This window comes from Silurus meridionalis, chromosome 9 (genome assembly GCF_014805685.1).
Source record: "Silurus meridionalis isolate SWU-2019-XX chromosome 9, ASM1480568v1, whole genome shotgun sequence".
NCBI lineage: Eukaryota > Metazoa > Chordata > Actinopteri > Siluriformes > Siluridae > Silurus > Silurus meridionalis.
The window spans coordinates 26,360,060-26,384,674 of record NC_060892.1 but is presented as its reverse complement, the minus strand read 5'-3'; the positions used below and the strand labels follow the sequence as shown (position 1 = coordinate 26,384,674).

At 42.2% G+C, this 24,615-nt stretch overlaps 1 long non-coding RNA gene across 1 annotated transcript; it reads right to left on the bottom strand.

Moving 5' to 3' along the window:
* Positions 1 to 14,162: 14,162 nt before the first annotated feature.
* LOC124391635 lies at positions 14,163 to 19,465 on the bottom strand. Its single transcript, XR_006927018.1, has 2 exons — positions 19,385 to 19,465; positions 14,163 to 14,605 (listed from the first exon to the last, which is right to left on the bottom strand). It is a non-coding gene; the product is annotated as an uncharacterized LOC124391635 (long non-coding RNA).
* Positions 19,466 to 24,615: the final 5,150 nt, after the last annotated feature.

The following is a 24,615-nucleotide window of genomic DNA, read 5'->3' as shown; positions in this document are numbered from 1 at the left end:
TAAGTAAAATCTTGATAGTGACACCTGATGGTGAACAAAACAACTGGAACAGTGTTGTGTATAACAGTGAAGTGGTTCTGGAGGTCATTTGCATCTTATAATGTGTGTATATTTATATTTATATTTATATTTATATATACCCCCTACTAAATAAATAAATAAATACATCCACGAGGACAGAATTGATCACATAATCAGCAGACTATAAACTCATATTTAATCACTAACACATCTCTAACATGCTTTGATCTTCTTATCTGTATGAGTTTTACTTTTCTTCTCATTGAGGTGTTAGGATTCATCTTCTGTAGCTTTAGTGTGTATATTTGCTCATGGAAATGCCGATTATATACAGTTGAAAAATCATTTGAGCCCCATAATTACATTTTCATTACAAGGACTTCAGCGTTTAATGTTCACTACATGCAGGTTTCCAGGTAAACGCTAAACACTAAAGATACACAGAGTCTGTAGGAACCAGAGCAGTGAGAAGGGAAGGTACAGCTGATCACCTTCATCCTCCTCCTCCTCCTCCGTGACATTGTGTTCATTATTGTGAATGATCAGTCATTAGGAGGTGAGGTGATGGAGGGTGGTGGACACAGTGTGTGTGTGTGTGTGTGTGTGTGTGTGTGTGAGATGGCCTAACTCAGCGACTCGGCCCTGCCTGTGTCCGAGAGCAGAGAAGGAAGCGAAGCGTTTCACAACGTGAGATTCAGCACTGATGAATATTTTAAAAGTCAGGGTAGGCGGACAGGGAGAGGATGGAGGGGGGAGGAAAGAAAAATACGAATGAAACTTTAATTCCCTGCTTTTAACAATGGCACAGAGATTAATGGTGGACACTTATAAAAATTTCATCGGCTGTTATGCATATATGCATGGAGCAGAGGGGCTTGTCGACAACTTGTGGTGGAGGCTGCAGGAGCGAGTGTGCTGCGGGCGAGAGCGTGTACACCACAATCATCTTCACTCTGATTATTCTCCCTCAACAAAGCCTTCAGGGGTGTGAAAAAGAAAATGGGACGACAAACAAAACGACCTTTGAATGTTTGATTACTCTCGAACAGATTTTGAAGAAGAGAGTAATGAAGAATAGAACGTGGATGAATTCACTGGTGAACATGGACACGAGTAGGAAACATCTGAAACTGCAGTGATAAGATTAATAAAATACTATTTATTGACAGTAACTCTAGATAGTTTCACTGAGTCAGATTCCTGTTCATTCATGTTCCTCTCTGACAGATGTGGAACCTGATGTGGTCTTCTGCTATTGGAGGGTCAAGGTTCAACATGATCAACATGATGTGCATTGTGAGATGGTTTTCTGCTCAGCACAGTTGTAACCAGTGCCAGAGTAACTGAGATCCTTTTCCCCAAATATATATATATATATATACACAGACTCTAGAGTTTCTCCATGTAACTGGTATCTAGTTTCCACCCAGTTCACCAAAAACATGTCACTGGTATGACTGGCTGCACCTGACTACCTCTAGATGTGAATGTGTATATGTGTGTGTGTGAAAGTGTGTGTGAAAGTGTGTGTGAATTATGTCCTACAATGTACTGGGAAATATTCCACAGCACAACCTTTAGCAGCTCCAGATCCTATTTCTATTTCTATAACTGTAGTGTAGTTCATTAATAAATAAAACATCATCGGAATATCAATTAGAAGCCCTTCGCTTATAAATCCCATCCCCCATCACCTACAAATGCAGACGGTGTGTGTGTGTGTGTGTGTGTGTGTGTGTGTGTCCCAACATGTAAGTCAGCCTGGTGACTGAGGAAAAGACTGCACATAGATAAATAACTGCATAAAACTTGCCTTGACTCTGACAGTCGTGTGCAATCAATGAGACGGCTGTGCAAAGCTCACGGAGATTCATCTCTCCATTACAGCAGTGCCAAAGGGCAGACATCTGATTCACAGGTCGTATTTCTCCCTCCCTCTCCCCATCCCTTTCTTCCTGGAGGCTTTATGAAGCCAATTACACCATCACTGGGGTTACACCAACGAGCAGAGGCCAATGGCTTTGTAAGCGACGGTCCAATACCCTGCTGCCCCACGGCTACGGTCCAGGCCACGTCCAATACAACAAGCACCTACGCTCTGGTGTCACCTGTAGAATCGGACGAGCCGGGTCAGAGGTCAGATCTCTCGCACAGAGGGAACGTGTGGTCATGTTTTGGCTCATGTAATGGATCAGCAGGGGGCAGTGTGTCTAATGCATTAACTCAAATCCTGGCTGTCAGTGTGGAGCCATGTGAACATTTTCTTGTTTATAGGCAGCGCAGTAACAGATCAGTCAGCGTTCAAATGCATCCACTGAAAGTCATTATTAAAAGCCCTGAAGTGCCGTGTTAGTGTTGCTGTAAATGGACTGTGCATGGGCTAATTTTACCAGCCCAATTCGCCCCCCAACACACACACACACACACACACACACCACCGAGCCCAACCCAGACCCCTTTATCCATCTCCAGCGATCGTTTGACAAGCCCGGGAAACTGTTTGAAAAATATATCTGTCATCGGAACAGGTCACTTTGTGAGAAGCAGTCAGTTGGAAATGTATATAGGCCTGAGGAGAGATGTCGGGGAAAAGAGAGAGAACGGGTCACATCTGTTTTTTATTTACAGACCAATCTGTAGCACACGCCAGCAACCATGCGGTGTGTAAAACAATCCTGAAGGGATCCAGCATACCTTTTTAATACGCTTCAAACGCACTTGTGGATGAATTGCGCCAAAGACGAGGTTCTGTTGGAGAATTTGTCAATAAGTGACACACAGGAAAGGAAAACTGTCCTAATGTGCTGAATCAGTGAACAATCAAGTTCTATAACAGATACATGTGTGATTCTGATTAAAAGCCTTGAAAGACACAATGGTGCAGTACTGAATTCAACACATCTGCATTTATTTTATAGCACTGAACCATTTTATAACCACTTTAATACAATTCTTCTACATAAAAACACACTTTACTACATTTTGAGATGATCTCAATTTGGTTTGCTATAAACATGTGTGTTTCTCCTGCTCTATCGCTTTTTAAACGCAGCCGTAAATGAACTGAATATCGGCCTCTTTTGCCATGTAATACTACACACAATCATCACACACAAACCATGACTCTGTCTGAGCGACATTAATCTCAGCAGTCCTTCTCTAATAAGCGTGTGAACGTTATGGAGTCTCTTATGAAGCTTGGACATAAATTTTAAATGCCTCCTGGCGAGAGGAAAGTCTGTAGTTAGTGGCCGAGTCCTTTAACATATAATCGCAGCTATCATCTAACTGTAGTGCTGTAATGGTGTAATGGTGTAAAAATGGCACAATGAGCCTTTTGAATGGTGTAATTGCGTTGCGGAGCAGACAAATGAAATCACGAAATACAAATTAAAGGCAAGTATAAGATTCATAAACTATAATTATGACCTTATTAGAGAAAATTGAAATGAGCAGAATTACGGTATGCGTACATGACTGCTGTGAATGGAAGCATATGCACACACACACACACACACACACACACACACACACACACACAATGGCTGTCTATAGGCATCTTTGTGGTTGGATTAAGAAGGAAATAAAGCATGTTTTTAAAATAATAAAATAGTTTCTCAGTTTAGGGTAAATACAGCACTTTAGAATAAACCTTTATGTTTTAAGTGTATAAATGAAAAGAAAAACTTTATAATTTTGTTTCCTAGGTATGATATGTAAACTCCCATTTGAGTGTGTGTGTGTGTGTGTGTGTGTGTGTGTGTGATCTTTTTATTCCGACTGACTCATGCTGTGATGATCTTGTAATGTGCACCCCCTGTTGGACAGAGGCGGTACTGTAACCTTACACACTCATCCAGGCCATCTTTTACGGCGTGTGTGTGCGTGTGTGTGCGTGTGTGTGTGAGACATTAAAATAAAACAAAAAAACACACTTTTCCCACAAAACGCAACTTGTAATGCATTTGAATAGTTTTAGAGTTGATATCAGGTCACTCAGTGTATGAATGATCCAGCATTATGAACTGGTCAGGACCTTCTGATTACACACTGATTATGGAATTAGATTGGACAATGAGACAGTGTGAGTTACAAACATATGCTTAGACTACACTGCAGGCTTGAATTTCTAGAAGAATTTCCTTCCAGGGTAAAAAAAAAGAAGGAAGCTACTTTTCAACGCTGAAATGATAATCTCACAAGTTCTGTCTTAATTTGTAGAAAAGCAGAAAGTGTTGAACTTTATAATCAACACTTCACTACAGCACAGAGAAATTCTTTTTCCAAAATCAGGGTCAGCCCTAAAGCATAGAGGGTGAAGGGCCTTGCTCAAGGGCCCAAGAGTGGAAGCTTGGAGATGCCAGGGGCTTAAACCCCACCAACCATTTGATCGTTGACCCAGGACCTCAACCGACGAGCTTCCACCTCCTAGTCTGTGAATCCATGATCCCGTTCTGATCCACTACTTCTGAATAAAGTTCTCATCAACTGGAAACCATTCACTGCTCCTGAGAACGTTCTCATCATGGACATCCTAAAGATACATGAGAATACTGTGGCTGGGAAACACTGAGAAACCATAAAGATGGCTTTGGTCAGTTCATCAGTTTGTTTCTCAAATCTCTATTAGAGAGCATTTAATAATTGAATAATAATAATTTAATCATCAACTTCCTGGACACATGAATGCATTTTTCTCACACAGATTAGACAAGTCGAGACTAGTTTTGTAACATGCCAACAGGTGGCAGCACAAGGCTGCACACACAGTCACAGGGAGCACCTGTGTGCCAAAAGACATCGTCCTGTGTACATCATCCAACGCGAATCACAGAAGGTCCTTGAGACGCTTCGAAAAGAAGACTTTCATGAACCGTTCCAGAAGAACACTGGATTGCTGTGCAGGAGACTATTTTGAAGGTGATTGTGTGGAAATGTAGATAAATAAAGTACTTTCTTGTAAACAGAGCGAATCTCCATACTTTTTAACACCATATTTAATATAACTGGTGTCACAGATTTCGGTTCCTCCTCGTATAGTCTTGGGAAGTTTTATTCTTTCCGTCACATCTTTTCATTTATAGCGTTAATTTCAAATGTACGTGTATCCTGGATCTATTTATTTCAGTTCAGCTGGTTTATAACAAGCTTTATTGTTAAAAGTGTTCTACAAACACAACTCAATCCAATTCGTCTCTTCAGTCAAAGTTCAAATGCTGAAGTCAATACAAGATTCAGCAGCTTTTCTTCACAGTTGCTGATTTCTGTTTTTATTAATCAGCTAATATTAAACATCTGCTGTATTTACAAACATCTCTGGCTTGAATCCATGCTCTCTTCTTCTAATATGTGAAGTGTTTGAAAATGTTTACTGCATTCCAGAAGCAGGATGATGGGAATCTCGGAAGCATTGCATCACCTGAAAATGTTGAGGCTAATCGTCCTGGGCGATTTCATTTCCACTCCCTGTCTCCATACTACCATGAGGCATTTTGTTTATAATATAATAAAGATGGAGAGATATTAAACCTCAGATTTTTTTTTAAGCAGTTTGCAATCTCATGTCCCAATGATCACATTTTCTTCATTCTTTCTGACCATGAACGCTTTATTGTTATATTATAAGCATGTACAAAAAAAGGTGTTTTTATGCTAATCTAATAGTGGCGAGTTGTACATTTTTAGTTGCCTGAAGAAACAAAAGGGACTATAAATATATAAATATAAATATATATATGATAGAATACATGCTGTGTGTTTTGGAAAACATTTGATCAAAAAAACAGAAAGGTGTGTTCTTGGTGGTGCTCGAGGAGACGGAAAAGAGTCCCGACGTCCTGCGTTTCTGAATTACGACCGAGCAGAGTTGGCTCTGATGTACCAAATGGACGGGTAAAGCTTTTATCGAGGAAAATGGGGCCCATTAATGTAAATGGAAGACTATCACGGCCTGTAACACAAACCCCAAGCAGAACTCAGTGTTTCCACTGCCCGCTGTGAGAGCAATTATGGCGGGATACACAGATGTACCGTAATGGATAAAACTAATTGGTGCCCTCACGTTCTCAGGGAGTAATCCATTTGTGGAGGGAGGTGTCCGCTCTGAAGACACACACACACACACACACACACACACACACCACTGCTCATGCTTGTATAATCACATTATCAAAACTTTATAAGGTTAACCTTTATGCTTGCTTCTATCTAAGTGCCGTATATAATATTCATATAACTATTAAATATTTATGTTAAAAATACATGTTCCGATTGGATATCCATGCACGTTGAATAAATAAATATTTTCTATTCGCAGTGTGTATTTGCATGACTGTATCTGACACTTTCCCTGGACAAATAATGTCTTATTGGTGTTGTTTTGCACCTGTTGTGATTTTCCTGAAGCCCACAGGAGTATGATTTCTTTTTCTAAATGAGACTTCGGAGCAGGAAAAAGCCACATAAAAGTGTCAGCATTGAATTAAACCAGTGCTGTAGTACTTTTCTTTAGTCTGTGTGTAGATCCGGGATGAATATTATAGTGGCTGATTTTAATATTTCTATATGAGATCATTAAAATTGCTCAGCGCCTCTATAATCCTTCAGCTTACATGCAGATAATTGACTGTGCTTCAGATAATGCGAGTAACTCGGCTGATAATAGTGATTTAGGTGCAACACCATGTACAGAAAACGCTTTTATTATTAGGGCACTTTGAGTGAATAAATAAGTAAATAAGTTTCTGCTTCATAAATAAATGCAACCATACATACAACCATATTATTCTCAAAACAAGATTCTTCCCATGCCAGACATTTGCACACATGGTTCTAATTGGCGGTTGGTTTTGAATCCCAAAACCATTATACCAGAACCTCACACACACACACACACACGCACACACACGCACGCACACACACACACACGCACACACACACACACACGCACGCACACACACACACACACGCACACACACACACACACACACATACACACACAAATCAAAGAACTAAATTGTACTATTTTTTGTCATTTGGTGATCCCTGTACACTCATGTTGTCTCAAACAGAAGATGAACTCGAGATGATCTGCAGCTGGAGCCGTTCACCATGAGGTGTGTACATTTGGTCCATTTTGAGATGTTTTCCTGCTCACCGTGCTTGTACTCATTTTAGAGCGTATTAAATTTCCCTTCTCATAAACAAAGCCGTTCTTGTCTGCAGAACTCGCGGCTCACGATGTTTTTTGTTTTCCGCACCATTGTTGGTCACATCTGAAGAAAAATGTGTGTGAAACTCCCAGAAGATCGCTGCTGCTTCATGCCAGTTTCCTTGATTTTTGATAGCACACAAACGCTGCACGAGTAATAGCTTCAACATGCTAAATGTGTGTAAGCGAGTGTGTGTGGGGGTTAAAAGGCGGCCCACGGAGTAATTAGTGCCTGAGTCAGTGGTACAGTAAAGCGAACACTGAGCTATGTTCTCATTTCAGCGCAGGTCCACCAGAACTGAATACTCAGTGGTTATGAGGCAGAGGGAAGCAGGTAAGTATTGTTGTATGTTGAAAAAAGCTGTGAGATATTCTTTGATTTGAAAGACAGCTGATAAGGAGAGAGAAAAATACAAAGAAAAACCCCACATTCTTATTGTATTGTGGAACCAGTAGAGATCTGGACTCCAGGTGCACCGTGTTCACTCCTTAATAGACTCTTCACAACACACAATCCAGGCTGGTTGCATTAGTTCAGCACAAACCCCTCTCCCCCTCCACCCTGAGAGCCATCATCTGAAGAAAAAACTCTTTTTCAGTGGCCAATAAATAGTTTTACACTTGGAAGTTGTAAACTTCATCTTGAGTGGTTTCTGGCAGCTACATGTTGAGAGATTGACTTTCAAAGCTCAGATTACCCTCTGACTCCTGCCACATCATTTATCGGAATTTCAAGCTATAATCTACGAGCTGAAATTGTAATTCAAGATGCATATGATCTTTTAATATGACATGGTGTGAAGGCATGGCTTTCTGTCATATTGTTTTTGGATTTCCAGAGCTGGAGACATGGCAAATTACCTTTTGGAATCAGCAGAAATAGAGAGAGAAGAAGAAGAATTCCTGCTTTCTGTAAACATGTGTAAAGTGAAGCTGGACGCCTCCCAGGGCTTTGTGTCTTGTTTAAACTCATCACATCCAATCTGCACATAATTAGCTGTGAAGAAAGTTGGACTCTGATGTCTAATCAGGAGGTTTGGGAGTGTAAAGCCAGCGAGTGTGGAACGCTAAGGCGATGTTGCATGTGAGAGCTGTGTGAAGCAACGAGGTTACACACTTAATAAGCACTCTTGTTAATTATGCTAATAGGGTAGAAGAGCACTGCTGGGATAATGACTGGGTAATATTTAGTGGTGCTATTTAATAAACAGAGAAGCGAGCGATAGGGAGATCCAGTCATTGTAATCTCCTCAGTGGTCAGACTGCTTCAGAAAACCAGTAAAGCACTGTTAAAGATTCTGAAAACACTATCATTACTGGTCCTCAGCAAGAGACCCAATCGATCCGATCTTTGACCAAAACCAAACTGGGAGAAAAAGTCTAAAAATAAAGGTCATTTCAAACCCCACTGAGACATCAGCATCACTTTATCTCCATTTATTTAACCAATTCTAGGTCTTTATTTTCAACCAAGGATTTTGATATGGAAGGATGACATTAATATTGAGAAAGATACTCAAACACAATGATGTAAGAGGTTATGTCTTGTGTTACAGGCTGTCTAGGGATGTTTCTTCAGTTCCCCCGTAACCAGAGGCAGATGATCAACAATAATGCAGTCATTCAGCATTTGTGCCTTTTTTCAGACGCTTTTATCCACAGCAGATTATAATTCCACATTTATACAGCTGAGCTGAGTTGAGAGTCAGTGGTATTGAGCTGGGATTTGAACTCATGACCATCCGATCAGAAGTCCAACATCTTGAGACGGTTTTGACTTGTATCTTTGTGCAATGGTGAACATATTAACCATAGTTTACATTTTTAGAATAGAAAAACAAGCCGTATTGATCGCATATACTTTTTTTTAGGAAGCCGGGGGTCAGAAGTTTAGAGCCCAAACCTCGCAGCTTGGTCGTGCTGGTGTTTAAACTCCTCACCTTCTGAACAGGAACCCAGAGTGTTCACAGTTCACACACCAGGGTCCGTTAATTTCTAGTTATAATTGAAATAAAAACAATCACACAACAGAATGTCAGACTTCTGGTCCACACTGAGATTTGAAGTCTGAGGTTGAACTTGTCTGAAGTCTCTGGAGTGGTTGAGAAATGATTAATTCTGGTTAAAAGGAGAAATCAGTAAGCCGTGATACGTTTATTCGGATCGCTTTGTTGAGCCTCATGCTGTGAATGTTGCTCAGATGTCTGGGTGATAATGACTCATGTCCATGCAGAAGATAAATAAGTAAACCAATCAACTCGCCTTGATCAGTGTAGAAATACAGAGTGGAGGAAAGCAGAAATAGTTCACTAAACAACAAATGCAGGAACAGAGTGAGGGTTTATTGTGCCTGGGGGGGGAAACGGAGTGATAGACTGCCTCGGTTTTACCAGAACAAGAAGTATTGAAGGGGGAAAAGCTTCAAGGGTAATGACATCAGTGAATGGTGGGGTGAGTGTCAGGGTGGCTGTGGGTGGCGGTGGCTGAGCTCTGAAACAGGGCTCGATTGCTCCCAGACACAGACTCAACCACAAAAGGCCTGATTGGAAACAGCATCCCACTGCAGCACTGAGGACAACACGGCTGTTTAACTGCACCAGAAGAGGACACGCGGTCAGATCTATTTTCTGAAGCAAGAAACAAAACTTACGGCAAAAATCACCCCTGAGTGATATAGAATTAATAACCGTATGAAGCTTGTAGGACTTTGGGCCATGACCTCATGCTACTCCATGCAGCACACATAAATAATAATTAGTCAGTAGATTGTGGAGAGGATGATTACACATGGAGAGGTCACTAAAAACACATGTTCTTCACTCGACACAAACAAGCATCCCCCTTCTCGTTACTTTGGGGCCCATGAGCAGAATATGGTAATGCTGTAGGAACCGATTATCATTTCCAGAATATTTTCTGGGAAGAAAAATTCTCCAAATTTCCTGATTGATTGTACTTTTCTTTTTTTGGACTCACACATGGTTGTGTTTTTGTAAGCTCCTACTCTATTTAATCAGACCAGATGATATATTAATATATGTATAACTGGGCAGGGGAGCATGCTTTTGGAAAACCAACTGTTTGTTATAATTTTGATGCTGATTTGTGAAATTAACCTCGTAAGAGAATGAAATATGATCAACAATTTCAGCATGAAATACATCTACATATACGCAGAATTTGTAATGGAAATTAGAAGAGATTTTACATCACACTGTGGACTGGGGAATGTGGGCCATTGGCTGGATCATGAGCATGGATCTTTGTGAAGTTTCACATGTTCTTCTCATGTCCATGTGGTTCTCCTCTGGAATTTCTGGCCAAACACGTTTTTACGCCTCTGGAAATCATGCTGATGGGTGGCACCAAGGTGTGCCTGGTGCCCTGTGACAGACTGGTGTCCCACTGATGTTCAGGTCCCACCTCATGCCAATTGTTTTCAGGAGAATCTAAAACATAAATAGATTCCTGAAGATGAATGAATGACTTGATCTTCACAATTGATGGCTCTTCCTGAGCTGTGTTTCTTCACTCCCCGGACTATCAACTTGCCAGATTTTTCCCAGTGGTCACATTCCATTTTTCTTTAGTTGCGTTATTCAGCCGTTTGCTTTGAGACGATTAGAGCTTGTGAAGAAATAAATCCAGAGGTGATGAATCCTAAACGGTGCACGTTCTCAGCAAGATTCAGAATATACAAGTTCTAAAAGCCATCCATCTGTTTTGAAAGGATCTCAAGCCAAAAGGCTGGTGGTGAAATGTGCTTCAGAGGCGAGTTTTGGAGCTGACAGCGGTGCAGAGAGCTTCTCATTAGGAACACAAGAAGAGAAAAAAGAGCAGAATTTCGAATGCATTTAAAAGAAGAGACCGAGAGAAAGAAAATGCCCATCATCATGACAAGTGCAGATCAAAGGTTTTACACAAATATACAAAAATATACAGATTAGCAGGCAGTGAGATGAATCGCTCTTCTAATGAAGAACAGCTTGGATCTGTGGATTTTTTTGTGCAGTTTGGCAGACTGGTTCGAGGAATCAAGGTTATTCATCACGGCCTTTAAGGTACAAACTCTCTGTGGCACACGAGAGCGGATTCTGATGTTGACAGTGATGCTGCTAGTTTGAGGAATATCAATGGGACGGGAAGTCAATGAAAGCGAGGAACCAGAGCTGTCACCGATCCACAGCCATCACCAGCAGCTCCCTTCAGGTGACCGCGGCCCAGAATTCTGTACTGTGAGAAATATTACTGCTTTTACTTTTCTTTTATTGTATTTTTTTTTATCTTTTATAAACCTCACCACCAACAAATCCATGGAAACACGGAGCACTCGAAGCAAGGTGAAGTGCTTTTCATCCTGCTTCTCATGAACACGGAGCAAAGACGGAGGCGGGGCCTGAGAGCCGGGGCTTAACGAAAGACCTGATGTCAATCACTTTTGGGTTTTCAAGGAAATAAAAAAGTGCACTCTTTTGCTGAACAGTCACTTGAGGATTCATCAGGCATTAATTAGCTGTACTTTATTCCGTCTCTGAGAGCGGGGAAAAGCTTCCGTCCAATAAAACGACCCGAAAAGCCTTTCAGGATTGAAGTAGCAGAGGCAATTGATAAAGCTTCCAGTGGTAAGCTTTGAAGGGAATGCAGGTTGGATGAGGAAGAAAAGGCACCTTTCCATCTGCCCTACTGCAGGACTCACAAGTGTAACCAATTAGGGTAAGTGAAAACAGAAGATGTGTCCAATAGTTTTCAGAAGAGAATGCAGCAACGGCGAAGTGTAGTTAGAGGCCGGGCACAAGAATAAGAGGAAAATTGGCAATTATTTACGTCTCACATGCCAACGCAATTATCCAGCCGCTCCACACAGGAGGGGGTACTTGTAAATAAGCAATAGGACAGGCAAAAAGCTGGCAGGTGGGGGGTATTAGGTGAAGAATTTGCCCACTGGGAAGAAAAAGCCATCTTGATGGGAGGCACTGGACCATACCTTTTGCATAATACCCCTTTTAGGGGGGGAAAAAAAAAGCACCGAGTTGTCAGGAGCATCGGAACGGCGGACACGCTAGCCAATGGACCTGTCAGGAAGGTCTCATGGTGAGATTTATCCAAATATTTTGCCTTGCACGTCAAATCATGCATGGGCGCTCATCACTCTCTTGTTTCTTGTAAGTCAAACAGTTTTTAAACCTTTTTTTCCCCCCATTTCTTCCACGTCTCTGACAGCAACCCGCAGCAATTTGTATTGATCAGCCTGCCAGCTTTTGTGTGGGCTCTTATTCAACAGGGTGACTCTGAGGAAGCAGCGCTTATTGATATCAAAATATGGCAGGCAGGTGTCTCATAAGTAGTTAGCACAGCTGGAGAAAAATGACGGGGGGATTTTTTTTTGACACGTTTGCCCCTGTTTTTGGGGCCGAGTGGGGATGCGCTAGTGAAATTAGCATTTAAACTACTTGCTCACCAGGCATTAGCTAACCTTGTGTGCTCAGTCAATATGCCCCCTGCTACCCTTTAAAAACTTCTGTCAGTCTTTTAGGACTTGCTCTGAAATGCTCTGCGGCTCGCTCCAACATCTTTTGTTGTTGCACTCGACGATCGGCACACATATAAGCCACGTTTTTCAGTTAGCGACGGTTCGGATTCCGCCATGACAATTTGTATGTATTATTTAAAGACGTGGTTATGAGGCTTTCGGGGCGGAAAATGTGCCCAAAAAATGCCATACATGAACAAACTCGCTACTGAAGCGAGCGTCGTTACTTCCGCCGAGGGAAGCGTGAGCGTGTATTTAAGCCTAAAGCAGTCATGTTGAAGAAATCACTTAGGCTGTGTGAGCGTGTCCTGACTGTGACAGACAGCTGAGGAGCTGTCAGTCTGTCACTTCCCTGGTGTTAGCGTGTGCGCTGCGTGTGGACTCACATGTCAGCCCCAAAACTCCTGATCGCTGTGAAGTGGCACATGCATTTCTCCTGCTGTAGCCGTGTGCAGTAAGTGCTCATACCTGACTGTAGGTGAGGAACGTTACTCCACTGCTGCTCTTACACCCGAGAAGAACACTGTGTGGGAACCTTTCAGTTTCTCAATAGGTTAAAATAGTGATAAATTCATCTGTTAGTGTTTCCTTTAGATGTAAATTTATAGTGTAGCCAAAAATTATTTTGTTTCCTGACCTAAAATAATCATTCATTTAAGCAAAAAACAATGTCGAATTTAGCCGTCAGCATGCAGCTGTATTTCCAGGCCAGATGTTTGTGGGTTGGTCGTTTTCCAGCTGTTAGTGTACACAAATGCAAGGCCTTGTAAAGTTCCACCGCACTGAGTCTGAGAAGGTCTGAAGCCCAGAGGTCCAGCTCACTATACATCATTCAGCAAGCAGCCTCTGTATTCTAAACATGTCACGGCCGGTGATTTCCCGGTTTATTTACACCGTCCTAATCATTCCAGACTCCACTGAGTAAATACACGGAAATAAAAACCAAAGCTTGTTTCTTTTGTCCATATCAATCCCATCAGCGTGCACGTTCCTCATACAGTACCTATACGTCTTCATCCACCCAGTTCCACGGCGTGATGAGGGACATTGCTTGTGTAAAATAAGGACATTCTGATGCTAACTCTAACTCCTACACCACTTAGCAAGCATGCTGCTAATTAGCTACTGATATTGAGTTAGAGCGCCCCCTATAGACACGGAGGACGTGCAAAAAGATATGTTTATACCGATTAATAATGCGCATAAGCGAGTCGAGTTCATAAAAAAATATAAAGAATAAAGATGTAAAGTGTAAATCGTAGAATAGACACGATGCACGAACGTTAGTCTCAATATTGAGATGATGATGTCTTTAAGATCTTACTTCAGAACACTAATAAACTAACAAAATAAACAAGGATGTTTTTTTCATCCTAAAGTCAATAAATTGGTGAACGAGTGTAAAAATGGACTATTATTCTTATTTATTATAAATAACCTTAATTAATGCTGTGGGTTCACTGAAAGGATAAAAATATCACACTGAGTCAAAAAAAAAAGCTGTGTGTGTGTGTGTGTGTGTGTGTGTGTGTGTGTGTGTGTAATTAATGGGCCTGTACCAATACCTAATTAGGTGACAAATGTTCTAAAGACCTTGGCTGTGATGAGATTTTGAGCGATCGCTTCACGTCTCCGTGCCGCACTTAATGCCATTGCAAGGCTCTTCGCTGCTCCAGTCGTCTCACGAGGTTTCGCTAAATGAACTTCACAGTGTGGCCAAATCGGGTCAGCTTCCTCTCAGCACCATAACGCTAATGTCTCTCAGCTTTTCTTCTGACATCGAACATGGCAGATGAGCGATGGCGAGCCCCGTCATCTCCACTATCCTGCACATTACAGCCAATCTGTTGGGATAAACAGGCGCCACATAAATAAATTATCATTCCAATAGCTGCGACTCTGAACGGATAGATAGATAAAGGGAGGGGGGTTTATTCTGCATTTTCTTTTTCTCCTGCTCTCAGTTCTTCCTCTCTTTCCGACAGACAGGAAGTAGTTGAAGCATGGCACCCACTCGGGTTTCAACAAGCCAGTCTTCCTTAAGGATGTCAGCTCGGTACACAGCTCTCACTCTCTCCACTGACAGCTGGTTTGGGAAAGAAGGGAGGAAGATTGATAGATAGTGCTGATGGATAAAGCCCAGAGGAGCACTGAACGACTTAGTAAGAAGCATCAGTAAATGAATACTCAGGCCAAAAAAGTCAATCACCAGCCGTAAAGCGTACAGTATTAAAGCACAACATTAACTTTTCCACCAAGATATGGAGTTTCCTTTCACAATGACGTTATAACATTCCTCCTTCTCCTTCTTCTTTCCAGAATCCAGTCTACGGAACCCAACCCATTCCTTCTGTTATGGAGCTAGATGATGTGCACCTCAAAATAAAAGGAAATCTAGCTGAGCTCCTCATAATCCAAACGACAGAAATAGAATTATAACAACACACTGACCACAGCAGTCATGTTCACATCCACAGAGTGGGATAAAACCCCCAACAATCTGAAACTGAATCTACACCCATGGTGTGGTTTATGATCGCTTCAAGTGTGGATGCAGATTGTGGTTTTATTGTTTAACACTGAAATCCTTCCTGTCTGAAATGAGCAAATACGGAGAACATGCTGAGCCCAGGAGAGAAAACTGTAACTCCATGGTTCTGCTAAAAGTGTGTGTGTGTGTGTGTGTGTGTGTGTGTGTGTGTCTGAAGTTTATCATTATTCTACAGTTCTCCTACCTCACTTCTGTTCCTGTTCACACTGAAACCGAATCAAAAGCGAGTATTCTGCACTTTTACTCGAGCAGAGTATTATTTCAGCAGGGGATTCAAACTTTTACTCAGGTACAGGAACAACATTAATTCAACCCTGTGATAACAAACAGGACGTGACGTAGGGAAATAATCAGTGACGCGTCAGTGTGATTCCTTCTGATTTAGAGTTTCTACAAACTATTTTTATGAACCCCTTTATAATTCTATAGTTACAGCTCACATCATGGAAATGAGGTCTTCTCTGATTATTACACACTAGAACCCCCCCGTTAATATAAAGGAAGGGGTAGGACACTGGTTAAGGCATTGGACCAGAAGGTCATGAGTTCAATTCGCAGCACCACCAAGCCAAGCTGCCACTGCTGGACGCTTAACAATCCCTGGATTCACATCATTGTCTCTTTTTTCAGTATAATACAATAAGTCCATAGGTTTACTTGGGTTACTGATTGGGAGGTCGGGGGTTTTAAGCCCCGGGTATCGGCAATCTGCCACTCTCGGGGCCCTTGAGAAAGGCCCCTAACCCTCTGTGCTCCAGGGGCGCTGTATCATGGCTGACCCTGAATTTCAGAATTGTGCTGTGACAAGTAAAAAAAAAGCAACTTTCTTTCTTTCTTTACAAGACTTAATATTTAAAGAAATAAAAGGGAAAATCTCTCCCTTAATAAATTGAATTATCAGTTTCATTCCTGAAAGCTCGAGTGTACAGATGCTGAGATTCTGTACAGTGATGATCTGACAAACCACAGATCTGTGTATAAGAAAGTACCGTCTACAGAGGGTTCAGTGTATGATCATCGTCCTTCTGTAAAGTAAATGACCACAGCGGTGGCGGTTTTACGGCCTACCATCATCTCCGTGGGAAGACTGACAGCAAAGTAAAAGGAAGCGGCGCTAGTTTAGTCAGGACTAGCCGCAACGCCCCGACAGACCTCCGTCGCGGAGAGCCGATCGTTCCGGAGTGTGGGAAGACGGCGTGCCGAGCGAAGGGAATATCGACAAACTCCTCTGCTTTAATACAGGGCCATATGGAGACGCAGCAGGGTCCAGCTGTCTTGATAAACACCCTGTCTGTATACAAATCAATTTCTGGCCAGCGCCCATACGCGAGGGTCACTGAAGCGTAAAGACAACCTGCACCGAAACATAGTGGCGTCTGTAAATGCCTGCGTCGGAGGAAGCATAATAAAGGAGCAGCGATAGCTTCCATGAATAAGTCAGCATCTACAGGTGCAACCTTCTTCTCGTTCTGCAGCAGGTGGGAACGCTTTTATTTTGTTTCGTTGTTTTTTTTTTTAAAGAACGTTTTTTCTGTAGGAGATCCAGGATGAGTGTGTGATCTTGGCATGCATCTACAAACTGCTGCTTGAGCGTTAGAAAGGAGGGAGGGATGGCTGTCAGTGCAGCACTGGGCCAGACAGAATTGCCTCAGTCTGGTGCCATCGTCTCACACTGCGGCACACGGAAATGTGCTCTTAAATGGGTTTTTAAAGCGCTGCCCATCGCTTCCTGCTTCACGCCACCCCACCGGCACACCTGTGGCCAATCGTGTTCGCCAGCCATGTGTCAGGAAAGAGACGGAATGCTTATTTCAAATGGTTACGAATTCAGTATAAATCATGTATATATATAAATATATCTAAAGATAACTTTACTATAAAAGTTTTCTTACAGACTCGTTTCTGAATCGGGAAAAGGCACACGACCTGCGCTTCAGGATCAGCATTCGGCAAATACTCATCATCATTTTATTCTGTCGAGGGTCAGAGCCGATCCTGAGAACACTGAGCTCGATTGAGACGGGCACAGAGTCCCAGAGGACATCCACACAGACACGTGAAGTAAAACATGTCAAACAGACAGAATCCTGAGCTCAGGACTGAACCAGAGAGCCATGAGGCAGGAACCACTTCTTGCCTCACCACCATGCAGCAGCTTTAATTACTGGATTACGTCAAGATGACACGTCGGATCTGTGTGGCTTCGTGTCAGAATCAGAACAGTGACTTCATTCCACCTGATCATTAGCTTCTCGGACTCCTCAGGACTCCCCGATCTTATCAGTCTCTCGCAGAGGGAGTTCAGACTTAATGTCCAATTACACACAACATCTCCGTGTCGATCCCTGGACGCTACTGTCAGAGGACACGCGGCACTTGATACACGCAATTAACGAGCTACGCTTCGAATGCGATGCTAAGGTACTCATCAGAGCCGGGACACACGTCGGCAGCGTTCACGTCAACATGTGACCCGACTGCAGCAGCGCTGGGAACATGGGGGAATAATCCATTAACGCCACCGACAGGAAATCGAAAGGGATGAGAGCAGAGATGATAGCTTGAACTGTGAGCAGGAAAGCATGAAGGAAAAATGAAGGCCTTCTCCTACTCTGTCTCTCCCTGTCTGTCCGTCTCACTTTCTCTCAATCTTCTCTCCTGCTCACTTGAGGATGCTGCACACAGGCTTCAGGAGATAAGGACAAAATGTCTACATTAGGAAAAGCCTGCGTATCGGCCCAACGCATAGAAAAGACGTACGGAAAAAAGACCGCTCACCAGGTGAGAGCAGCACTCAGCACTCGAATTCATCACAGCACGTGTCTCGAATGAGGATCAGCAGGACGCCGGGCTCCATCAGGATGACGTGGTGTGTTACAGACTGTACAGGGAGGCAGTAGGAGCCTTTTAGCCCTTTAGTGAGAGAACTGGTCTACCTTTGACCCCGGGAGATAAATACTGGGATTAAACATTCTTTATGTGCTCTGTCACCAAATTAAATTCGACACAGGAAGGATTACTGATGGCTTGCGGAGAGACCGCAGGGGCCCTGCATATAAGGGGCCCCTCAGTAAGCACTGTATTTAAGCCCTGGTTTTTGTGGGTTTGTTTGTCTAGTGTGTGTCGCATCCGAAGCTCACGTGTCGACTCCTAGCTCCTGTATTGATTACGTTTCTGTGTGAATCACCTGCAAAATAAATCACTTGCACTTGCATCCAAAAACCCCGACCCCAGAGGAAAAAAATACAAATATACATCAATAATGAGTTTACTCCAAAAACTGCATGAGTACGAGTAACCTAGTTATTGTTCCAGATTTAATCCAGAAGTGACGTGACGGTTTCTTTTTACGTAACATTGACAGCAGGAGCAGCGCTCAGGAGACTGTGGAATCTCTGAGAATAGTGAAGGTACAAAGATGTATAAAATTCCTTAAATGCCGAATTCTGGTCTAATTAAAGTGCTACGTGAGCCAGTAAACAGAGAGACATTACTTTAACAGTGTTTTCACTTAGAAGGACGACATGAATTCTAGATGATTGCTCCTGAACAATCAATGTTCTGCAAAAAGCTACAGGAACTCTGTGAAGGTACGGGTCACGTATTTCCACTGATGGGAGAACTCCTCCACACACTCGACACTCTTTTATTTGAACAGCCTTTTGAATGTTTTCTTCTCTGCACAGATGAGATTTGGCACGAACCTCTGAAAGATTTTATCTTTATATTATCTTTCCCATTCCCAACCTCGCTGTCCACCAAGATTCAACAAGACCCATCCCTGTCCTTCCTGCTAGAAGAGATGGATCTAAATAACTTTATTGAGACATGATGGGTATCAGGGCTTCCTTCACTCTGATTTTCTGGATGCTCCATTTCTGACTCGCTTCCAGGTTTATTTGACTTCGTCTTTCAGCACGTCGCAGGCTGAAATATCAGCCGTGTTTAACTGACCTGAGGAGCAAAACTGCAGCTCATATGACGGATTGTTCAATCCAGCGGGCTGAAAGTTTTCACGATTTTAGAAAAACATGATCTGATTTGTTAGAAAACAATGGCAATGTTCACTCACCAGCTAATCGTTTGGTGGAAGTAGGTGTTGGTCTTCACACTTCCTGGTTGGTTGTAGTCATGTGACAGAGGTGGAGAGAAACACACTGATTTTAAACAATATAAACAGTAAGTGAATGCAAGGAAATGTCAAATAAATAATATTTCCCTATAAATCTCTGACCGGCTTCACCTCCGACTGGTTCATTAGGGATAAATATATAAATATTAAATATTATGAAGTGTAATATTGTTATCTGTGACAAAATCCATTTATTAAAAAGTGCAAAAAAATGTAACTGAACTGATTTTTTAGCAACATGCAATTTAAGACAAACTTGTAGATGGAAGAATGTGGATTGTAGGCGTTTGTGTTTGTTTTTGTCTGTTTTAACGGCACGTTTTTATGGGGTTATGAGCAGGATTGGATCGTTAAGACACCTGGATATGATCAGCATTTTCAGTGCAAATACAGATTGGTGTTAGAGAGGTGTTGGAGACTCCAGCCAGAAATTCTCCTTTGAAAGTTTTATTCTCAAAAGAAGTGCCTTAATAATGCTAAAGTGTGTCTTGTGTTTCAGACTCGGTGTGTGGTCTTCTCCACGGGGGTACACCAGAAGAAACCCAACCACAGAAACCCTCTAAAGATTTTCCAACATCCAATCACCACGTCTGGCATCAAAAAAACAAAACAAAAACTTTTTTCTCAGTGTAACTTTAAGTACAAATTTTAAGTCCAATTTGAGGAGCCATTCAGGGACCCTAAAAGAACTATTTTTGATTTTATAGATCTCAGGATGAAAAAAAATGTCCTTCTGTGTTCCCTTTAGAACCCGAATGACTTTTTCATGAGGCTAATAGGAAACTAGGTGTTATTATGTCCTGCCCCTTGACTCCCTGATTATGAAACGGCACAATGTGAAGAACGGCAGGGGTGTGAGCCGGAGAAAGAAACGAGCAGTAGAGGAGCACAACGATTCATTTAGAACAGACCGGCGTCCTAAATTCATTACTCACAAGAAGCCATATTCACCTCATTAAACTAAAATAAAGCGAGAAACAAAAGCGCCTCATCGCGGATTGCTTTCCTTTGGGGTAAAAGCACAAACGGCCTGTTTTCCTGCAGCACTCGTTCTCTCACATGCTTCATCAGTCAGCAGAAAATTCAATTGCAGTCATTTCAATTTCTGACCTCCTTTCCAGCACAGTTATCTGCTTTATTCTTCATATGTGCTTTATAAAAGGCAGAACAGAGAGAAGAGTTGCAGGGACAGAGGAGTCTAATGAGCTGGAAAGGGTTTTTTTTTAGAAGACCAGGTTGAATAGTTCATGGGGAAAAAAGTATAAAAAGAAAAACACAAGTTTATAATGTAAAAATTGACTTTTTTTCCCATTTGTTTAATTCGGGAATCGGTTTGCCGCCGCCGAGATCCACATGCGTCTGCCTTAATGACTTTTTTCATGAGCTATTATTATTTCTGAGGAAATAAAAGTAATAAGAGTTCACACAGGCAAGTTTATTAGATGTCTATTTTTAGTTGACTGATTTCTTTTTGATTACAAACGTAAGTATGTTTTGATGAAAATCAATTCGCGTTTGTTCTCATCGGCTTGAAATAAAACACCAAAAAAAAGTTTGGATTACGGGGACGGGGTTGTGAGGGACTGCGATCCCCGACAGGGAAATAAAGAGTCCCTTTATATGATCTGGCTAAAAAATAAATTAATGCAAAACTCTGGAGAGGGTTAAAAGGTCCGCCGTATACAAACAATGAGTTCAGCTCTTTCTTCATCAGGGTCAAATGTACAAAGTCAGCACAGGCCAGGACTGATTCATAATCAAATGACCACGAGAAAGAAAAAGGTCACGAGCCCACGCCTTCTCCAGTCTACAGTCCCACCTCCGCTCCAGAGGAGGCCGCATGTTCCCAAACAGACTAGGAGCTTTTGTCCACAAGAGACGCATGCTTAAAAAAAAAAAAGAGGGCGTCAAAGGAGCGACCCAAAAAAGGAGAAATCTTTAATCACCTTCTTGAAAAGGTCTATTGAGCGGGGTCGCGTCCCTTCTCTTCTCTGAACTGTCCGTCAGCCTTACGAGGGGGAAGTTTGGAAGCTGTGACAGGCGGGACGGAAGGACCCAGATGGGAAATGTAGAGAGGGGAGGAAAGGCTAGCGAGGGATTAGGCAAAAAAGGGAGGGATAAAAAAAAAAGAAGGTGGGTGCAAAAAAAATTCTGTCCAAAAATGACTTGGGTGGAATGCTTGCCGCTTGACTGCTGCGTGTGACCGAGCTGGCATCCAGACGCTTTCCCACAATCCAGCTTTGTTCAGCCGGCTGTGCAAAGCAGCGAGGCACTGAGGAGAGCGAGTGACGACCAGGAGAGAAAGGAGGAAGGATGAGCGACAGATAGAAGAATTGGACGAGCAGCTTGCTTCTGTTCTTTAAAAAGTCCCAATCTCTCCATCTCATTTCCATAAGATTTACTGCCACAAAAAACGCCTCAGTTGCTTTTTATTATCCTCCTTCTCCCCTCCCTCTCTTTATTTAACTCTAAAGCACAGGAGTGTGTGGACTCTTTGATCCAGTCAACTTTCAGAGTGCTAAAGCCTCTCGTATCTATCCTCAACTCCTGATGTGAAACAGTGCATGAGAATATATAACGCCCCGACGCTGGACTCAATCACGTTTCATAGACTAGAACACATCTCGTGTGTACCATCTCACAGAGTCCATGCTTTTACTGTAGCATCAGCATTTTCTCCACAACTCTAATTCTGGTAGCGTTAAGAATAAAATATATATACTCTCAATTATGAACCAGTACAAATTCATTATTTATTAATATTTGTTCAGTTTGTCTGAAGTTTTTATGTTGTATTTATTAACACTTTTATCTTCAGGAGCTTCCTGGTTACGTTCACTTTCTGTTTATTAATTTGTGTAATTTCACGTTTCAGAACTGGAAAGATGGAGCTGAGGTTGAGGAACTGCTGGAGATTTCCATACTGACGATGCTGATGTTTTAGAATGATTTCCACCAGTAGAATAGAAACAGTTTCCCAATAAAACACTCAAAACTTTTAAAATGAAGACGATGAGATCTTTTGTGTCAAAGAATCTGAGTTTATGTCCTGCATTTGAATTTCAGACACTGAACTCCTTTGTATGTTTACTTCAGCTACATCCAGAAAGCCGGTAAAGTTGTGCTGAGGGGACGAGCCCGAGTCGACTTCATCTGACTCCACGGTGTTTATCGGGCCGTTTGTGATTATGTATGTGTGAATGAGAGCGAGATCCAGAGAGTTCCAGGCTTCCTCTGCCGCTCAGTAGATCTATTGGTCTCATCTCTTTTGTTCTGTTACTTCCTTTGAGGCCGCAGTCTTCTCCTCGCAGCCTTTTGTGTCCTGGATGAAAAGGGCGCAGTTTATTATGTCCCCCTGTGGCACTCCGTCAAGCGGTGGCAGCCCCGGCAAGCCAACACACAGCAAGGTCACGAGGAACACTCGCCTCTGACTTTGAAAACGAAAGAGAGAGAGAGAGAGAGAGAGAGAGAGAGAGAGAGAGAGAGAGAGAGAGAGAGAGAGAGAGAGAGAGGAGAGAAGTGAAGAGAGAGAGAGAGAAAGAGAAAGAGAGAGAGAGAGGGATAGAGAGAAAGAGAGGGAGAGGGAGAGAGAGAGGAGAGAGAGAGAGAGAGAGAGAGAGAGAGAGAAAGAGAAGGAGAGGGAGAAAGAGAAAGAGAGGAGAGGGAAAGAGAGAGAGAGAGAGAGAGAGAGAGGAGAGAGAGAGAGAGAGAGAGAGGAGAGAGAGAGAGAGAAGTGAAGAGAGAGAGGAGAGAGAGAGAGAAAGAGAAGGAGAGGGAGAGAGAAAGAGAAGGAGAGGAGAAAGAGAAAGAGAGAGGAGAGGGAAGAGAGAGAGAGAGAGAGGAGAGAGAGAGAGAGAGAGAGAGAGAGAGAGAGAAGTGAAGAGAGAGAGAGAGAGAGAGAGAGAGAGAGAGGAGAGGGAGAGAGAGAGAGAGAGAGAGAGAGAGAGAGAGAGAGAGAGAGTGAGAGAGAGAGAGAGAGAGAGAGAGAGAGAGAGAGAGAGAGAGAGTGAGAGAGAGAGAAGGGCCCTAAGAAAAAGAAGATAAGGAAGTAACTTTTCTTTACTTTATTATTTGAACATCATGCTGAATTCGGCTCTTTTCAGATGTCAGTCTTTAAAGTCATCGTGTTCATTTTGAGCCTCTGATCATTTGTATGATTTTTTTGTGAAATTTTAACACATGAAACGAAACTACACATAAATGTTCTCAATGACTTTATTTTCACAAACTCAAATCTCTTTCACCCTGCAGTCAAATATATATTTATAAACCCAAACCCAATTATATACAGGATCAGGCATGCAGTGGAATATGAAACCTGAACACATCTAACTGCTAACACTCAACCCTAACCTAAACACTCAACCCTAACCTAAACACTCACCCTAACCTAAACACTCACCCTAACATAAACACTCACCCTAACATAAACACTTAATTCTAACCTAAACACTCACCCTAACCTAAACACTCACCCTAACCTAAACACTTAATCCTAACCTAAACACTCACCCTAACATAAACACTCACCCTAACCTAAACACTCACCCTAACCTAAACACTTAACCCTAACATAAACACTCACCCTAACCTAAACACTTAATCCTAACCTAAACACTCACCCTAACATAAACACTCACCCTAACCTAAACACTCACCCTAACCAAACACTTAACCCTAACATAAACACTCACCCTAACCTAAACACTTAATCCTAACCTAAACACTCACCCTAACCTAAACACTCACCCTAACCTAAACACTTAATCCTAACCTAAACACTCAACCCAACCTAAACACTTAACCTAACCTAAACACATGTACCCTAACCTAAACACTCAACCCTAACCCAAACACTCACCCTAACCTAAACACTCAACACTAACCTAAACACTCAACACTAACCTAAACACTTAATCCTAACCTAAACACTCAACACTAACCTAAACACTCAACACTAACCTAAACACTTAATCCTAACCTAAACACTCACCCTAACCTAAACACTCAACACTAACCTAAACACTCAACACTAACCTAAACACTTAATCCTAACCTAAACACTTAATCCTAACCTAAACACTTACCCTAACCTAAACACTCAACACTAACCTAAACACTCAACCCTAACCCAAACACTCAACACTAACCTAAACACTCAACCCTAACCT